Genomic DNA, 11,909 nt, shown 5'->3' with positions numbered 1-11,909 from the left:
CTTGACCAGTTCCGCCTGGAACATCGGTGGGGCCTGTGGCTGAGGTTTGCAGGGTTTCCCTCAGAGGTAAGGCAGTCTACCTGCAGACCCCAGAGGAGGCCCTGGGCGAGCCAGAACCCTGCGCCCTGCTCCGCCCTGTCACTGACTTGGAGTAAGCTCCATCCCTGGGCTCTTGTTACCCTCGCGTTCAACCAGGAGGTTTGCTAAGATGACTCTGAAGAGTCCTCCAACCTGAGGTCCCTGATTTATTTCACAGTGACTGAGCAGTTTCCGGAAGCCGAAGGAAACCGCAGAAATATGAATCTCATCTTTCCTGCCTCTAGTCACAGTTTTGATCTTTTGTTAATCATGGACATCTTCGAGTTAATTTTGATTTTTAAATGGATTGTGCTAAAATATTATTTGTCCCAATTACTGAGATTCCCTATTTCCAATGTTCATCTTTTATCATGGATATCTTTGCATTAATTTTGATTTTTAAATAGATTGTGCTAAAATGTTATTTATCTCAATTACCGAGTTTTTTTGCATGTAAACCCTCAGCCTCCCCCACCCCCCACTAAAGGTGGTACCTCCGATAAGTGCTTCACTTGCTTTACCCTAGTCCCGTATTTTTGGTAGGTGCCATGATGACTTCATTCCACAGAAGAAGAAACAGAGGTTCAGAGAGGTTCTCTGATTACAAGATGCTGAGAACACTTATAGGAGGGGCCACTCACTCTGTGAGAAGAAAAGTCACGATGACTGTGCTTTGTGAATGCACACGTGTGGCTCTTTCTCGGGGCCGAGGGTTTCAGGAGACATGGTACTCTACCAGGGCTAAGAGCGGACAGGCAGTCCCATTGGAAGAAGGACCTGCTCATGTAAAGGGGTGGTGGGTTCAGCTGGAGCACAAGTCAGTGTGACTGAACTGGGGGCTGATGGGAGACCAGGTGGGGAATTTTGTGGTCAGGTATGTCCATGCCCAGAGAATCTGCGTCTCCTGCCTGTATGCCCTGGCTAGTGCCACCAGGCGTGGGTGGATGACACAGTGACAGGCAACTGTCGGGCAGCTCTTGGCAGGGGTGGAGGCAAAAGGCCAGAGTGGTGATGAGTGTGCCCAGGGAAGCTGCTTCCTGTGCACGCATGGTCCCGGCCCCTCGGGAAGAAAGAGCCTTCCCAGCCTCAGCCTGCAGGTGGGTTTGTTTGGAATGTATGGGATTCACATACATCCTTGCCAAGTGCGAAGCACTGTCCAAACAGGAGATTTGAGCCACATGTCCCTGATCCAGATTTGGGAAGAGACTGTGGAGTGATAGTGGGCCTGTGCTTCTGCTCACTCTCCCACCACTCAGCAGCCTCAGGGACAGGCCCCTCCCAGCCCCTGCCTGTGCAGCCAGCCCCTTCCTTCTAGAAACCTCCAAGAATCTGGCAAAGCCACTGCTGCAGGCAGCAGGTGCCAAAATTTGCTTCGTGCTGGGGACACAGGACTGGGCTTGTGCCCCTGGGAAGTTCACTGTGCCAAAGGCCTGGCCCCTCTTCTGAGAGAATTGGGAATCCAAAAGGAGCTCACAGCCCCAGCTCCTGTCCGGAGTTTGCCTAGAGCTGGAAGCCGGGACCCCATCTGCGGGAACGCATGGCCCCTAGGCCCCGGTCTATCTGGCCTTGTTCTGGGGCAGCTTCCAGTGCCACAGTTGTGATAACCCTCTCCTGCAAGCAGTTACAGTGCTAAAGCCATGACCCTGTCCTGAGGGAGCCCGTGGCCTTAAGCCGTGGACCTGCCTTAAAACATGGGTCTCATCCAGAAGGAGTTCAGCATCCCAAAGACTTTATCCTGTCCTGCTGGAGAACACAGGCCTGTTACATGGCCACGAAAGACTGACTATATCAACAGATGATGGCCAGGCCATGGGTGAAAACAGAACCCTGATCTACAGCCTGCTCGGGAAACCAACACAAATCTACAACAGCAGCACAGGAAGCAAACCAACGGGAGTTAGACTTGCAGGAGGCCACGTGGCCATCTTCAGCAATGATGATCTACACCGTGGCTTCTGTGACAGTTGGCCCCGACTGACCTGGACTTCATGGGTAACTGACAGCTTCCCTGATTTGGCATGGGCATTAATGACTCCCTATGTCCCCAGACCCTTCAATTTTCTTTCTTTTTTTTTTTTAGACAGAGTCTCGCATTGTTGCCCAGGCTGGAGTGTGGTGGCATAATCTCAGGTCACTGTAACCTCCGCCTCCCGGGTTCAAGTAATTCTCCTGCCTCAGCCTCCCTAGTAGCTGGGAATACAGGCACACACCACCATGCCCATCTAATTTTTTGTATTTTCAGCGGAGATGGGGTTTCACTATGTTGGCCAGGCTGGTCTTGAACTCCTGACCTCTTGATCAGCCCACCTTGGCCTCCTAAAGTGCTGGGATTACAGGGTGAGCCACCTCGCCTGGCCCCTTCAATCTTAAGAAGCAAAAGCCTTAGGCTGCTGGTGGAGGGGTAGTGAAATCTGCAACCCCAGGGCACAGGCAAAAGTCTGTTCTTCCTGGAGAGAAGGGCACAAGAAAAAACACTTTGCCCTTGGAATAAAGCAAAAACGCATTTTGGGCTGTGCTGGATCTGACCCTGATACTAAAGAGAAGCTGTAACTGCTTAGGAGGTCCAGGGAACTCCCTGACAGACCAACCACAGACAGTAGGCAGGCAGGTGAGTCCCACCCCTGAGACCAGGTGCAAAGAAACTGCCCCAGACTGAGACTGGATCAGGACAACAGAGAAGCCCTCAGACTTCCAGCGTGAGCCCCACATCAAGCCGCAAACAGGAACAGTGTATGTGTGTGGTGTGAGGTAAGGGCCTAAGAGCATTTGTTTGCATGGATATCCAGTTATCCCAGCACCATTTGTTGGAAAGGTTTTGGCAATGAATTGTCTTAGCATCTTTGTTAAAAGTCAATGGACCGTAAATATAAGGATATATATCTGGACTCTCAAATTCTGTTCTGCTGATCTATATGTCTATCTTTCTGACAGTGTCTTATTGCCTTGACAGGTGTAGATTTATAGTAAATTGTGAAGTTGGGATGTGACACCCTCTATAGTAGATTGGTGGCCTCCAAGAAGATATGTCCACACCCTAATCCCTGGAAACTGTGGATTCAATCTTATTTGGAAAAAGGTTCTTTGCAGATGCAATTAAGTGAGGGATTTTAAGATGAGATGGTGCTGGATTGTCAGAGTGGGCTCTAAAATCTAGTAACAAATGTTCCTATAAGAGATGCACGGAGGAGAGAGCAGAGGAGAAGAGCATGCCAGGCTGTAGGCAGAGAGGAGGGTGATGTGGCCACGGCCAAGGAATGCCAAAAGCCACGAGAAGCCCAGAAGCTGGAAGGGAACAGAGACAGAATCTCCAGTGAGCCCCTGATAGGAGTGCAGCCCTGCTGACATCTGAATTCCAGACTTCTTCAAAACTGTGGGAGAACACATTTCTGTTGTTTGAAGTCACCTAGCCTGGGATATTTTGTTAGGGCAGCCCTAGCTGACTTATACAGTATCCTCCAGCTCTGTTCTCACTCAGGATTGCTGTGGCTGGGTGCAGTGGCTCACACCTGTAATCCCAGCACTTTGGGAGATCAAGGTGGGTGGATCACTTGAGACCAGGAGTTCAAGACCAGCCTGGTCAACATGGCAAAACCCTGTCTCTACTAAAAATACAAAAATTGGCCGGGGGTGGTGGCACATGTCTCTAATCCCAGCCACTTGGGAGGCCAAGGCAGGAGAATTGCTTGAACTCAGGAGGCACAGGTTGCAGTGAGCCATGATCGCACCAGTGCACTTCAGCCTGGGCAAAAGAGTAAATTTCCATCTCAAAACAAAAACAAAAACAACCAAAAAAAAAAAAAACAAACAAAGATTGCTGTGGTCATTCTGAGTCTTTTGTATTTCCATATAATTTTTAAGATCAGCTTCCCAGTTTCTAGAGAAAAAAATTATTTTGTAATTGTGATAAGGATTCTGTTAAACCCGTAGATAAATTTGGAGAGAATTGTTGTCTTAACAATATTGAGTCCTTCAATTCACGAACAAGGAACATATCTCCATTTAAATAGTTCTTTAATTTCCATAAACAATGTTTTTTTCATTTTCAGTCTATGAAAGCTTGTAGTTCTTTGTTAAATTTACTCTGAAGTATTTTATGTTTTTGATGATAATGTGAAAGTATTGTATTCTTAAATTTTTATTTCAGATTATTTATTGCTAGTGTATAGAAATAGAACTGACTTTTGTATGTTGACTCTGTAACTTTGCTGAATTTGTTTATTCTAATAGGGTTATTTTGTGGATTCTTTAGGGTTACCTATGCTAAAGGTCGTGTTACCTGCAAACAGAGATAATTTTACCTCTTCCTTTGCAATTTCGACGTCTTTTATTTCTTGTCTTTACTACGTTTCTCTGGCTAGAACCTCCAAGACAATATTGGGTAGAAGTGATGAAAGCAGGCATTCTCGTCTCGTTACTTGACCTTAGGAGGAAAACATATCATTTTTCACCATTAAGTTTCATCTTTGCCATAGATTTTTCCTAGCTACTCTTTATCAAGTTGGGAAAGTTTCTTTCTATTCCAATTATACTGGAAGTGTTTTCTTTTTAATCATGGAAAGTATTGGATTTTGTCATATGCTTTTTCAGCATCGATTGAGATGACTATGATTTTTATCCCTTCTTCTATTGATATGATATATTTTATTAATTTACTTTTGGTTAACCAGCCTTTCCTGGAATAAATCCCACTTGGTCGTGGTGTGTAGTCATTTTTATTTATGTGCTACTGGGTTCAGTTTGCTGGCATTTTGTTGAAAACTTTTGCAGCTACAGTCACAAGGAATATTGTGTTTAAAGATCAAAATAGGCAATTCAACTAAAATAGTTAGAGATGTCAGTGCCTCGCTTTCACCAACGTATGGAACAGTCATATAAAATAAGGAAAAAGAAGACTAGAACAACACTATGAACCAATTAGACCCAACAGAAATCTATAGAACAGCCCACTCAACAGCAGCAGAATAGCATCCTTCTCCAGGGCACACAGGACTTGCCTCCAGGATAGACCGTATGTCAGGCCATGAAGCCAGTCTCAATAAATTTAAAAGGACTGAGATCATCAAAGTATGTTCTCTGACCACATGGGATGAACTTAGAAGTCAACGACAGAAGGAAATTTACGCATATGTGGAATTAAGCAACATACTCCTACATAACAATGGATCAAAGAGTAAATCGCAGGGGAAATTAGAAGGTAGGTTGATAGGAATGCAAACAAAACACAGATGCCGAAAGTATGGCAGGCAGGTAAGTGGTGTTCAGAGGAAAACGTATGCCCACTTTAAAAATGCCTACATTAAGAAAAGAAGAAAAATTTCAAATCCACAGCCTAAACCTATTGCCTATTTTGATCTTTGAGTTTTGTCTTTATGTCTCTTAGGACTATGTTGTTAGGTGCACACACGTTTGTGATCGCTGTTTCCTCTTGATGGATTGACACTTTTATCATTATAAAATGTCATCTCTGTTTCTAGTAATGTTTTGTCTTAAAATGCATTTTGTCTGATACTAATATAGACACTCTAACTCTCTGTTTATGTGTTCACAGTATACCTGTTTGTGTCTTTGCCTCTACACTGTTTCTCTTAAGATTGCATATAGTTGGATCGTACTTCTTGTTCATTCTGCCAATCCTTGCATTTTAATTAAAGTTTTAATCTAATTGATATGATATTTCAAGTCATTGTTATTACTATTTTCTTGAATTTTTAGGTTTGAGGTACATGTGCGGGATGGCAGGTTTGTTACGTTGGTAATCATGTGCTGTGGTGGTTTGCTGCACAGTTCATGTCATTATTGATAAGGTAGGATTTGTTCATCATTTTGCTGTCTGTTTCCTATGTCTTATGCCCTTTTTGTTCTTATTTTCCACCATTGCTGCCTTATTTTGTTTTAAATGGATATTTTCTGGCGTACTATTTTGAGTTATTTTCTTCATGGTTGTATGGAGATTACAATTATTATCTTTACTTATAACAATTTAGTCCAGATCAAAACAAAGTTAATTTTAATACTATATAAAATCTTGGCTTTCCTATAGCTCTATGTTTTCTCCACTCTTGTATGCTCTTATTGTCATACAAAATACAACCATATACATTGCTTTCTAATCAACATAGATTTATAATTATTACTTTGTAAAGTTTTCCTTTAAATTAGAGAGGAGACAAAAATTACAGAGATACATTTATATTGTTTCTTGGATTTGCCTATATAGTCACATTTACAACTGCTCTTCGTTTCTTTCTGTAGATCTGAGTTACTATCTAATGCCCTTTCTTTTCAGCCTGAAGGGTTCCTATGGTATTTTTCATATGGCTGATATTATGGCTATACGTTTTTCTCAGTTTTTGTTTATCTTTTCTTTATTTTTCGGGATAGTTTTGCTGGATATAAAACTATTGGTTGAGTCTATGCTATTAACTCTTTCAGATGTTATGTCATTTTTTTTCTGGTCTCCACCATTTCTGAGGAAAAGTCAATGGTTAGTCTTATTTGAAAACCATTGTTCTTTGTAAGTAGTTTTCTCTTGCTGCTTTCACTATATTCTTTTTGTCTCTGACTTTTACCAGTTTGACTATAATGTGGTTAGGTGTGGATCTCTTTGAGTTTAATCTACTGGGATTTTGTCAAGCCTCTTGGATGTGCATATTAATGCTTTTCATCCAACTTGGGGATCTTTTAGTCATTGTTTCTTCAATTTTTTCAACTGCCTCATTCTCTTTTTCATTTGGGGGCTCCTGTTATGCATATGTTAGTACACATGATGATTTTTACAGATATCTGAGACTCTGTCCATCTTATCTTCATTTGTTTTTCTTCTGTTCCCTATACTCAATGTTCTCTCTATTGATCTATTTTTAAGTTCACCAATTTCCTTTTTCTCTCTCTCTGCTACCACTGAGAGAGAGAGAGAGACAGAGAGAGAGAGAGAGAGAGAAAGAGAGAGAGAGAGGAGGGAGAGAGAATTTGACTCTAGGCAGTCAAATTTAATGGTCAATACTGTTTTACTTTTCATCTGAGTAGCATTCAAAACAGTTGATCATTCCATCCTTTTTATTTTGTTTATTTATTTTGTGTGATACTTTAAGTTCTGGACTACATGTGTAGAATGTGCAGGTTTGTTAAATAGGTATATAGATGACTTGATGATTTCCTGCACCTATCAACTCATCATCTACATTAGGTATTTCTCCTAATGCTCTCCCTCCCCTAGCCCCCCAACCACCCAACAGGCCCTGGTGTGTGATGTTCCCCTCCCTGTGTCCATGTATTCTCATTGTTCAATTCCTACTTATAAGTGAGAACATGTGGTGTTTGGTTTTCTGTTCCTGTGTTAGTTTGCTAAGAATGATGGTTTCCAGCTTCATCCATCTTCCTGCAAAGGACAAGAACTCATTCTTTTTTTATGGCTATATAGTATTCCATGGTATATATATGCCATATTTTCTTTATCCAGTCTATTAATGATGGGCATTTGGGTTGGTTCCAAGTCTTTGCTATTGTGAACAGTGCTGCAATAAACATACGTGGGCATGTGTCTTTATGGTAGAAAGATTTATAATCCTTTGGGTATATACTCAATAATGAGATTGCTGGGTCAAATGATATTCCTGGTTCTAGACCCTTGAGGAATCACCACACTGTCACAATGGTTGAACTAATTTACACTCCCACCAACAATATGAAAGTGTTCCTATTTCTCTACATCCTCTCCAGCATCTGTTATTTCCTGACTTTTTAATGATCACCATTCTAACTGTCATGAGATGGTATCTCATTGTGGTTTTCATTTGCATTTCTCTAATGACCAGTGATGACGAGCTTTTTTTTTATGTTTGTTGGCTGCATAAATGTCTTCTTTTGAGAAGTGTCTGTTCATATCTTTCACTTTCTTTTTTAATGGAGTTGTTTTTTTCTTGTAAATTTGCTTAAGTTCTTTGCAGATTCAGGATATTAGCCCTTTGTCAGATGTATAGATTGCAAAATTTTTTTCCCATTCTGTAGGTTGCCTGTTCACTCTGAGGATAGTTTATTTTGCTGTTCAGAAGCTCTTTAGTTTAGTTAGATCCCATTTGTCAATTTTGGCTTCTGTTGCCATTACTTTTGGTGTTTTAGTCATGAAGTCTTTGCCCATACCTATGTCCTAAATTGTATTGCCTATGTTTTCTTCTAGAGTTTTTATGGTTTTAGGTGTTATGTTTAAGTCTTTAATCCACCTTAAGTTAATTTTTGTATAAGGTGTAAGGAAGGGGTCCAGTTTCAGTTTTCTGCATATGGCTAGCTAGTTTTTCCAACACCATTTATTAAATAGGGAATTCTTTGCCCATTGCTTGTTTTTGTCAGGTTTGTCAAGGATCAGATGGTTGATAATGGGGAAATCACCACTGATCCCACAGAAATGCTAATTACCATCAGAGAATACGATAAACACATCTACTTAAATAAACTAGAAAATCTAGAAGAAATTGATAAATTCCTGGACATATACACCCTCTGAAGAATAAACCAGGAAGAAGTTGAATCCCTCAATAGACCAATATCAAGGTCTGAAATTGAGGCAGTAATTAACAGCCTATCAACCAAAAAAAAAAAAGCCCAGGGACAGATGGATTCACAGCCGAGGATTCACAGCCAATTCTTTGTGCCTTCTACCAGAGGTACAAAGAGGAGCTGGTACTATTCCTTCTTGGAAGTATTTTAAATAATAGAAAAAGAGGGACTCCTCCCTAACTCATTTTATGAGGCCAGTATCATTCTGATACCAACATCTGGCAGAGACACACACAAAAAAGAAAATTTCAGGCCAATATCCCTGATGAACATCGATGCAAAATTCCTCAATACAATACTGGCAAACTGAATCCAGCATCACATCAAAAAGCTTATCCATCACAATCAAGTCAGCTTTATCCCTGGGATGCTAGGGTGGTTCAACATATGCAAATCGATAAACATAATCCATCACATAAACAGAACTAATGACAAAAACCACATGATTATCTCAATAGATGAAGAAAAGGCCTTTGATAAAATTCAATACCCCTTCATGCTAAAACCTCTCAATTAGCTAGGTATTGATGGAAGGTATCTCAAAATAATAAGAGCTATTTATGACAAATCCACAGCCAAATCATACTGAATGAGCAAAAGCTGGAAGCATTCCCTCTGAAAACTGGCACATGACAAGGATACCCTCTCTCACCACTCCTATTCAACATAGTATAGGAAGTTCTGACCAGGGCAACCAGGCAAGAGAAAGAAATAAGGGGTATTAAATTAGAAAGAGAAGAAGTCAAATTGTCTCTGTTTGCAGATGATTATATATTTAGAAAACGCCATTGTCTCAGCCCAAAATCTCCTTAAGCTGATGAGCAATTTCAGCAAAGTCTCAGGATACAAAATCACTGTGCAAAAATTACAAGCATTCTTATATACCAGTTATAGACACACAGAGAACCAAATCATGAGTGAACTCCCATTCAAAATGGCTACAAAGAGAATAAAATACCTAGGAATACAACTTACAAGGGATGTGAAGGACCTCTTCAAGGAGAACTACAAACCCTGTTCAAGGAAATAAGAGAGGACACAAACAAATGGAAAAACATTCCATGCTCATGGATAGGAAAAATCAATATAGTGAAAATGGCCATACTGCCCAAAGTAATTTAAAGATTCAATGCTATCCCCATCAAGCCACCATTGACTTTCTTCACAGAATTAGAAAAAACTACTTTAAATTTTATGTGGAACCAAAAGAGAGCCTGTATAGCCAAGACATCCTAAGCAAAAAGAACAAAGCTGGAGGCATCACACTACCTGACTTCAAACTATACTGCAAGGCTACAGTAGCCAAAACAGCATGGTGCTGGTACAAAAAGAGATACCTAGACCAATGGAACAGAACAGAGGCCTCAGAAATAATACCACACATCTACATCCATCCTTTAAAAAATAGTTTTATTGAGATATACTTCACATAATACAAAATGTATACATTTATACAGTTCAGTGGTCTTTAATATATTTACAAATAAGTGCAACCAGCATCACAGTAAACTTCAGAATTTTTTTTTTTTTTTGTAAAAACAAGAAGCACTCAGACTGCGTTCTCTTTCTCTCACTCTCCCGGAAGAAGAAAAGAACGATCACCAATGGCAAATGACAGCTGCAGCAAAGCAACACCAAACGCCAGCTTCACGCTCAGGAGAGAACTCTGTGCCTCCTCCTCGTGGTTTCTGGTGCTCTACACATTCAGAGAAACTTCTCTAGCAATGAACTGTAGAAATAATCCCTGAAAGCACAGTCTTCAGAACATTTTTATTACTTCAGAAAGAAGCTTGTATTCTTTAACCATCATCCTCCTACTTTCCATATGTTCTTCCTCCCAGGCCTAAGCGACTACTAATGTACTATCTGTCCCTATACCTTCTCCAATTGTGGACATTTCTATAAATAGAATTATATAATTTGTGGCCTCTTGTGACTGGCTTTCCTTGCTTACCATACTTCTTTCAAGGTTTGCATATATTATAGCATGTATCAATACTTAGTTTCTTTTTATGGCCAAATAATATTCCAGTATATGGGCATACCACATTTTGTTTATCCATTCATTAGTTGATGGGCATTTGGATTGTTTCCATCTTTTGGCTATTTCTTTTTCTTTTTTTTTTTTTTTTGCAGATATTTTCTACCATTCTGTGGGTTGAGTTTTCTCTTTCTTGATAGTGTCCTTCGAAGAAAAAAAAACCATTAATTCTGATGGAGTCGGATATGTATGGCTTTACTTTGGTTGCTTGTGCTAAGATCCATTGCCAAATCAAACATTATGAAGATATGACCCCTTCTATTTCCTTCTAGAATTCTGTAGTTTCAGTTTTTACATTCAGAAGTTTGATCCATTTTGAGTTAACTTTCGTATGCAGTGAAAGGTAAGGGTCCAACTTCATTCTTTTTCATGTGGATATCTAGTTGTTTCAGCACCATTTGTCAAAAGACCATTCTTTCTCTAGTAGGTGGGCTTGGATTCTTGTCAAAAATCAGTTTACCATAGAAACATGGCTTAATTTCCAGACTCTCAATTCTACTCCATTAATCTATTTATCTATCCTTCTGCCAGTACTGTACTAGAGTAATTATTCTTGCTTTGTAGTAGGTTTTGAAGTCAGGAAGTGTGAGTCTTTCTACTTTGATCTTCTTTTTAAAGATTATTTTTGCTATTTTGAATTCCTTGAATTGCATATGAATTTTAGAACCAACTTGACAGTTTCTACAAAAAAAAAGGCAGCTGAGATTCTGACAGGGATTGTGCTGAATTCATAGATCAATTTGGAGAATATTGCCATCTTAACAATACTAAGTCGTTTAATACGGGAACACAGGATGTTTCCCATATATTTAGAGCTGTATTAATTTCTTTCAAAAAGTTTTGTGGTTTTCAAAGTATAAGCTTTGCAATTCTTTTGTTAAACTTATTCTTACTAAAATAATTGTATTTTGTAAATACAATCATTTTCTTAATTTCATTTTTAGATTGTTTACTGCAAGTGTAGAGAAACACAAGTAATTTTAATGCATTGGTCTCATATCCTAAAACCTTACTGAATTTGTTTATAAGTTCTAATAGTTTTTTAAATTGGGTTCGTCATAACCATATATGTATACAAGATCATGACATATGCAACTAGAGATAGTTTAACCTTTTTTTCCCAAACTAAATGTCTTGTGTTTTCTTTCCTTGCTAATTGCCCTGGTTGGAAACCCCAATACAATGCTGAATAGAAATGAGGAAAGCAGACATTATTCTCTTGGTCTTGATCTTATGG

At 39.9% G+C, this 11,909-nt stretch overlaps 1 non-coding gene across 1 annotated transcript; it reads right to left on the bottom strand.

Annotated features, from left to right (window-relative positions):
* Positions 1-10,175: 10,175 nt before the first annotated feature.
* LOC116558116 lies at positions 10,176-10,391 on the bottom strand. The gene has a single exon (XR_004271848.1). It is a non-coding gene; the product is annotated as a small nucleolar RNA U3 (small nucleolar RNA).
* Positions 10,392-11,909: the final 1,518 nt, after the last annotated feature.

The sequence above is a fragment of the Sapajus apella genome, unplaced genomic scaffold (genome assembly GCF_009761245.1).
Source record: "Sapajus apella isolate SASKATOON/1434 unplaced genomic scaffold, GSC_monkey_1.0 scaffold20, whole genome shotgun sequence".
Taxonomy (NCBI): domain Eukaryota; kingdom Metazoa; phylum Chordata; class Mammalia; order Primates; family Cebidae; genus Sapajus; species Sapajus apella.
The sequence above is the reverse complement of the archived record's forward strand: the minus strand, read 5'-3'. Positions and strand labels throughout refer to the sequence as shown.